Source organism: Gavialis gangeticus, unplaced genomic scaffold (assembly GCF_001723915.1).
Source record: "Gavialis gangeticus isolate Ggan-Ray unplaced genomic scaffold, GavGan_comp1, whole genome shotgun sequence".
In the NCBI taxonomy this organism is placed as follows: domain Eukaryota; kingdom Metazoa; phylum Chordata; order Crocodylia; family Gavialidae; genus Gavialis; species Gavialis gangeticus.
The window spans coordinates 218,849,136-218,856,299 of NW_017729032.1; the positions used below are offsets into that span (position 1 = coordinate 218,849,136).

The window sequence follows — 7,164 nt, forward strand, 5'->3', positions numbered from 1 at the left end:
TGGGCCCGAAGTGGGGGCGGCCCGGCCCCTCCCCCACCCGGGAGCAGCGTGCCCCATTGTCACACAGCATTCCAAGTCCGAACGCCCCGCGGCTGGGCGCCGGCTCTTCTCATTGGTGCCGCGGGCGCGGATGGAGCGACGCGGCAGCCAATAGGCGGCTGGTCTCTAAGGGGCCAGCGTGGTCCCGCCTTTCGCAGCGTTTGCAGTAACAATATGGCAGCGGCGGCTGCTATTGGCGGCGGCGCGTTCTGAGCAGCAGCCTCGGCGGTGGCTGCACCGCTGGAAGCGCTCCATCCTCTGCGCGTCCCGCTCTGCGGCGGCTCCGGCCTCCTTCGCCTGCTGTGGGGCCGGCCAGGTAGGGCGGGATGTGTGTGCGTATGAATGAATGATGAATGAATGAATGAGCCGCGGATGTGTGTGTGTGTGCATGTATGTGTGTGTACGTTTGAATGAATGAATGAATGAATGAATGAATGAAGGAGCCGTGGGTATGTGTCTGTGTACGTTTGTATGTGTGTGTATCTGTGCATGTGTGTGCGAATGTGTGTACGTGTGTGTATCTGTGTGTGTGTGTGTCCGCTCTGCAACAAACGTTATGCCTTGTAGCTCCTGCTGCTGCTATGACTGGTGATGGAGGGGGACGGGGCTGGGGGCCACCAGGGTAGGGGGGTGGTCTCTGCCTCCTGCTCCTCCACCAGCCTCAGGGCTCAAGCTTCCCTGGGGCAAGTGGCAGTGCTATGCCTGGGCACAGATGCAGCACAGGGACCAGTGCAGGCGGGAGAGTGGTTGCAGTCCAGGGCGAGGCCGTGGCTCTGCACGGGTGGATGGGGAAGGGGGTCCTGGAGGATGCTCCGTGGGGCCTGCTTTTGTTTGCGTGCTGCCTCTGTGGGCTGCCCTCGCCTCCCTTCAAGCGCCAGCTGGGTCGGCTAGAGAGAGCTGAGTGCTCGGCAGGTCCCCTGAGAGGAGGGGGAGGTGTCTCCTTCGCCCCCTGCCGCTGTACCCGCTGCTTGCCCTGTTGCTCAGGAGCTGCCTCCAGAATCCCCCTCTGGCTGGGTCCCTCGCACTGCCTCGCCTCCACAACCTCCCCCTCCTCTTCCCCCCCACCCCTGTCTTCTTCCCTGCTGTGACGTGGCTTAAACAAATGCCTTTCAAAACATTTAATATTTAAAAGGACCTCTTCTTTGAATCTCCCTAAGCATTTTTGGGTCCTGGTCCCAGGTCAAGGCCAAAGCTTTGGAGTCTTCCAAGTGACTCCCCAGGGCTTGCTAGATCTCTCGGGGAGTGGGGGCCCTGCCACAGAGATTTGCAGCATGTGCCTATGTCTTGGCTGGGTGCTGTTGACTTCAGTTACTCCAATTTCAGGGAGGGCTCCTGGAAGCTACTTCAAGATCCTCGTGGGCATGATGATCAGAGCGAGTGTGTTTCTGAGGGGGGGAGTTGTCCTCCAATAAGAGCGAGTGCAGTGGGTCAGGGCAGGACCACAGCTCACTGGAGAATGTGGTGGGGAGATTTTTTTTTCCTCCTCTTGCCCATGTGTCCCCCTGCTTTCGTGGGCCAAAGGAGAACTTCACATGCACATGTTCCTCTGTACACGTGTGGGTTACTTCATGCAGCCCTCCTGCAGGTTGGTGACCTCTGAAAGCTGCACACGATCTCAGGCTGAACTGGGGCTCTTGGGAATACAGCCATCTATGCAGATCACACAAGCAGGTCCATAATTCCCTGTGAGCGACTGGACTGCTGCGTTGTGCTTGAGACTAGAAAAGCATTCAGGAATGAACAAGTTTGAGAGAGGAGTGAGTTGCCTTTTTTTCTTTTATCCAGGGGACTTATTTTTCCCCCTTCTCCTAAGAGCAGCTGTGACTAAACAGTGTGGTTCACTTTCACCAGCCAAATTGCAAAAGTATTTCTGATTTCTTCAGTTCCTCATGCAGAAAACTTTTATCACAATAAAGCAGGAAAGAGCTCCATTTTGCAGTTATTTTATTTTTGTTTTATTTATTTATTTTTTTTCATGCCTAATCCATGGTTAGGGCACCTTTCTCCCCCCTTCTTGTACTATTGAAAAGCTTCTGTCAATTTTGATGACACTCCAGCACTGCAGTATGCATAATTGAACAAGGGCAAAGGAGTCTTCTTTTTACCGTAGCTGAAAAGCCCTCATCTAGCAAGGAAAAGCATCTTACATGGACCCCTGGTTAAATTGCTGCATGAGTTCCTGTTTAGAGAACTTTGTCCTTGATGGTGAGCCTGTAAAACCCAAGTCTGTCCTTCCTGGGATGGAACCAGAGGTCATTCCATTAGGATGTTCTCTAGCATAATGTGTATGACAGCTGGGCTCACTGGGAGGCACTGTGGTCTAATGGACAGAGCAGTGAACTGAAAGTTAGGAGATCTGCGTTGTATTTTCTGCTCTGTTATGGGCCTTGTGCTTTGCTTGAACAGGTCTGCAGATCCCCGTCACAGCCTTTGTTTGGTTTTGTCTGTTTGGACCACCCGTACTCCATTGCAGGGAATCTCTCTTGCTATTTAGATCAGTGTAGTGGGAGTCCAGTCTCAATAGGACTTCTAAAGCTACTAAATAAGCATGAGCATGATGATCAGAATGGACTTGCTTCCGGAGGGAAGTTACCCTCTGATAAGAGCAAGTACAGCATGTTGGGGAAGACCACATCTCACTGGAGAATGTGGTTGGAGTCATTTTTCCTCCTGTCCCCCACAATTCCCCCTGCTTTTGTGGGCAGAAGAAGCATTTCACATGCACTTTTTCCTCTATTGTTGTGAGATTACACACATGTGGGTTGCTTGGTTTCTTTTAAGACTGTAAGCATTTCCAAGGGCAGCACAGTTTCAAGTGAGTAGAGGGACAAGATAGGACAAGACTTTTTTCTGTTGAGCTAGGTATGTGTGGTCGCAGGGTTGCCTCAGACCTTGCTTTAAGTTATGGTCTCCCAAGTTGTGCTTGCTTTGAACTTACTGTTTGGCTTTTATTTGCTTGGCTCTTTTATTAGTGACCCTAAGTCAGGGGTGGGCAATTATTTCAGCTGGAGGGCCACCTAAGGTGTTGTCAAGGGCTGCAAGCAAAATCTTTTCAAAGATATAATTTTAACAAATTATAAAGAACAAATCATATACTAAAAATCAAGTTCGTTAACTTTTTAATTTTATTTCACAAATATTTTTGTCTTGATTTTTATGGGGTTTTTTGAGCAGCATATATACAGGTGATTGCATAATAGCGCAAAGTAAAGTTTACTTTTGTATACTGTATGTTGCGGGGGTGGTGTTTGGGCATCAGTGGTAGGAATATTATTTGGGAGAATGGCGCGGTAGAGTGAGGCTGCTCCTCCTTGCTGCAGGGTTGTTGCGGGGCTGGCACATGGTAGGGTGTGGTGGTGGCACTGGAGCAGTGGAGCCGTGTTTGGGAAGGCTAAGTCCCATTAGCCCCGGCCTCCCGCCACCCATGTGTGGGGTGTGCGTGTGGAGGGGCTGTCCACGTGCTAGGTTCCTGGGAGATTACCACTAATGGCTTGGGGCATATGTAGCAGGGCTCATTGCGGTTGTGCAGTCCTCCACACCTTGCCATGTGGCTTGTGATTGCCCCCATGGTGCTTTGCATGGGGCTGAGCCCCACCTGTTCCCACCAGTGGCACTGCCCGTGCACAGCTTCCTAGTGGGGCTCCTGCTGCTGCAGCCACCTGGGTATGGCTGGCTCTCCTGGCCTCCAGTGGCTCTTCCTCCTGCCGCTGCTGCACCACGTGAAGTTGGGGGAGGGGGAAGCTGCAGCTAGGTGGCTCCTGCCGTGGTGCGTGGGGCTCCAGCTGCCTTTTACCCACTTCACCTGGCAGGTGGCAGCAGTTCTGCTGGGAAGCTGTGCATGCTGGCTGGGGCTGTCCTGCTCTAAGCGATGTCTTTCTGTGCATCCTTGAAGGTCACACACATCCTGGGCTTTTTGCATAGTGGCGTTTCAGCATAAATGAAAGTGGGACCAGAGTAACAACTAATGGAGGGTTTTGGGATCTGGTCCAGCGTTCTCTCAAAGAATATGTAACAAATAAGCTGCTCAACTGCCTTTTTTTATTATCCTGTTCTGGGGTGTTCTCTACTTCAGGGCGGTCCACCTGGCAGCCTGTGGGTTACACGAGGCTTGTGAGGGGTGAGCATTAGAGTTGCCAACTCTGACTGAAGCTATTCCAGGAGATGTTTTTTTCCAACATGATGTAATGTCATTAATTGTACTGTTCAGTCCGTTCACAATATCAATCTCCTGGATTGCTCTCGGTAGCTGCCAGGAGATCAATGCCGATTCCCGGTAGACTCCCGGTCAGTCGGAGGGCTGGCATCCCTAGTGAGCATATGGCCCACAGGTTGCTGCAGCTGCCTCTCCCTCCAGTTATATGGCAGGGGCAGGTTGTGGGGGGCTTCATGCCACTGGGGCTGCTCAGGGTTTGAATTACATTTTGACTCCTGGTGGGGGAGTCTGCAGAAAAAATTAGGCTGCCCATTACAATGGTCTGATAAAATCAGAGCCTCCCCCTCCCCAGGTTATGATGTTCAAATCTTACAGGGGGGGCTCTCATCTCATATAGGGGGGTTCAGCCCCCCAAGCTCCCCTGTAATTCGAACCCTGGTGCTGCCCATGCGAGGGGGCTAGGGTACGTGTGTGGGGGGGCTGTGTGCTGTCAGTGTTCCTGCATGGTGGGGCACATGGGAGGGAAAGAAGGGGAAGGGACCCTGGAGGTCCACCCCAACAGCATGTGTGTGGCCCTCAGTTGGGGGGAAGTTGGACAGCCCTGCTCTAATTCATCTTGGTTAAAATGGCTTTCTGTAAATCCTGCTTACTGCTCACCCAATGGTCTGTCTTTTAGGGGGCCTTTTTGGAAGAAGGGGCAACTTCCAGTGAGTGACTCAGTACCTGGTGTATTCAGATCTCTTTGCTGTGGCTCTGCGACATTAATTGCACGGTAACCGGGAAGGCGGAAGCATTCCTCACGTGCCACCTGATTGCTACTTAGAGCAAGTACGAATTGTTTGATACCAGCTTTAACAATTTCTCAAACCAGTTGCTCACGCTACAGTCACGAGCGCGGTATAAATAGAACTGCTAGATTTTTTAGCCACAGAATTTAAAGTTATCGTTTCCACAGCAACCATTACTCAGGCCGCCTTGTACATATGAAATCTTTTCCATTTCTTATCGGGCTTTTTGTCTTGCCACATCAAATCCTCCTCCCCAATTACATCTCACATCTCCTTCCTCCTACTCTCCCTTCTAGCACCTTCTCTCTTCTTTGTTGCTGTCTCCTTCCTCCACTCCCAGCTTCACACCTTCTTTGTGCTACCTCCTACTCCTGGAAGAGCAGGTGCATGCCTCTTCTGCAGACTCTCTCCTTATCCTCCCTCTACTTTGTCTTTGCCTCTTGATGCTTCCAGTGGTGGGTGGGTGGGTGTATGTGCTTTTTTTTGTTGTTGCTTGTTTCCCTTCCCTTTCCACCCCCCTCAGATGTGCATGCAGTGTGCTAGGCCTTGTATGTACCTGTAGGAAAAGAACAGCGCTTGCTTAAGTGTTTACAAATTTCCTATGCGAAAAGGAGAGAGCAAATTAAAACCTATTCTTTTCTGTGTTGGCTTTCTCATCGACGGTGACTTCTTGCCTTCTTCAAGTTCAACTCTTTGAGTTGGCCTGTACGATGTGTTGTTTTTTTTGGGGGGGAGGGGGGATTATGTCTTTCCTTGGCAAATATTTTTTTTGCATGGACTTAGTGTTGGGGTTATATCCAGTTATAATGGAAGCTTAAAGTATATGTACAGATGTAGCTGCATTATGGTTTCCAGAGCAACCATAACTTTAAATTTTGGGTGGCTGTAAGCCTTAACTGAAATGCAGAGCATTATGCTAACAGTGCATTAAAAAGACCGTATTCTTAGTGATCATTGGAAATACAGCTGTACATCTTGAATAGAGATCTAACCATCTCAAATGACCTCTTGCATTATCTTTAAAATTTCACTTATGAGCTGAGAACAAGCATGAGAAATTTTAGCTTCTGAAGTAATTATCTGAAAGTTGCAGCATTAAGCCACTTAAAGAGCATAGAAAGAAAGAGCCATCTCAGTTATAATTATAAGGAGAACTAATGTAAAAAGTGCATTCTGGCAGGCATGGGTGAAAAAGCCTGATGTGGGATGAAAGGTAGTCAAGTGAGTAAACATCAAATGAAGGATTATCCTCATTGCAGAGGAAATCTTTTCAGGAAGGAATGGAACTTTGGTTGTCTTGTATCCAAAACCATAGGGCTACCCATTGAGCAAAAGGATAATCTGCTTTTTTTGTCAGTTGTTGTTCTGTTTGAAGCCTGTAAGCAAGAAGTGGACCACAGCTATTCAGAACCCAGGCATCTTAGAGCTGTACTGGTATTTCAAGGCATTGCTGCTTTCAGAACAATTGATGCATCTGCAATATGGGCATCCTCTATGTTCCAGGAGGACTTTTTATCAACTTAAGTATGAGTCATTTCAGCCAGCTCTAAGTTACTCCACTAGAAACTCTAGAATTGGCTTCTATAAAGTGATTTGGAGGTTACCTGGGGAATTTTAGAGGGAGAAAAAAAAACCTTCCTTTAAATATTGGCTCACCTACAGGAGCATTACATATGGTGATGCCTCAGGAGTCTTGCTTTCTGTTTTTTGTCAGTAGCATTCCAGTTCAATGGATTTTCCTTTCTATTCTTATATATTCAATTGCTTAGCATGATTAGCCTGTAACTTTAGCTTAATAAAATAGAGGGGCACTTTAAAATGAAATCGAAATCCAGACCCTCGTGATCTGGAAGATTGTGGGCTTAACTGCTCAACAGTTCAGTGAGTGGAAAACTAGCTGCATGGTAGGACCCAGCGAGTTCTCATGAACAGATCTGTGTCGTCCTGGTGAAGTGGCCAGTGGTGTCCCTCAGGGGTCTGTGCCTGGCTTTTCAATATCTTTATCAATGATTTGGATGAGGGGGGTGAGAAGCTTATTGGCCAAGTTTGCAGAGCGTGGTCATGCCAGAAGATAGGTTGCGGATACAGGCGGACCTGGAGAGCTGGGCGGACCAGAACCAGATGAAGTTCAACTCTCGGAAGTATGAGGTGCTCCATCTGGGAGCAAACAATCCCCAACATACC

General features: G+C 49.2%; 1 protein-coding gene across 5 annotated transcripts in view; it reads left to right on the forward strand.

Moving 5' to 3' along the window:
- The first annotated feature begins 207 nt into the window (after window positions 1–207).
- Window positions 208–7,164, forward strand: part of TIAM1 (T-cell lymphoma invasion and metastasis 1) — a 333,643-nt gene continuing 326,686 nt past the window's right edge. For 2 of the 5 annotated variants that reach the window (XR_002098932.1, XM_019524606.1), the window contains exon 1: window positions 209–355. The gene's annotated coding sequence lies outside the window, so the exon portion shown is untranslated. Of the gene's footprint in view, window positions 356–7,164 lie in introns of all 5 variants that reach the window. The other 3 variants (XM_019524601.1, XM_019524604.1, XM_019524607.1) reach the window with 2 other exon arrangements.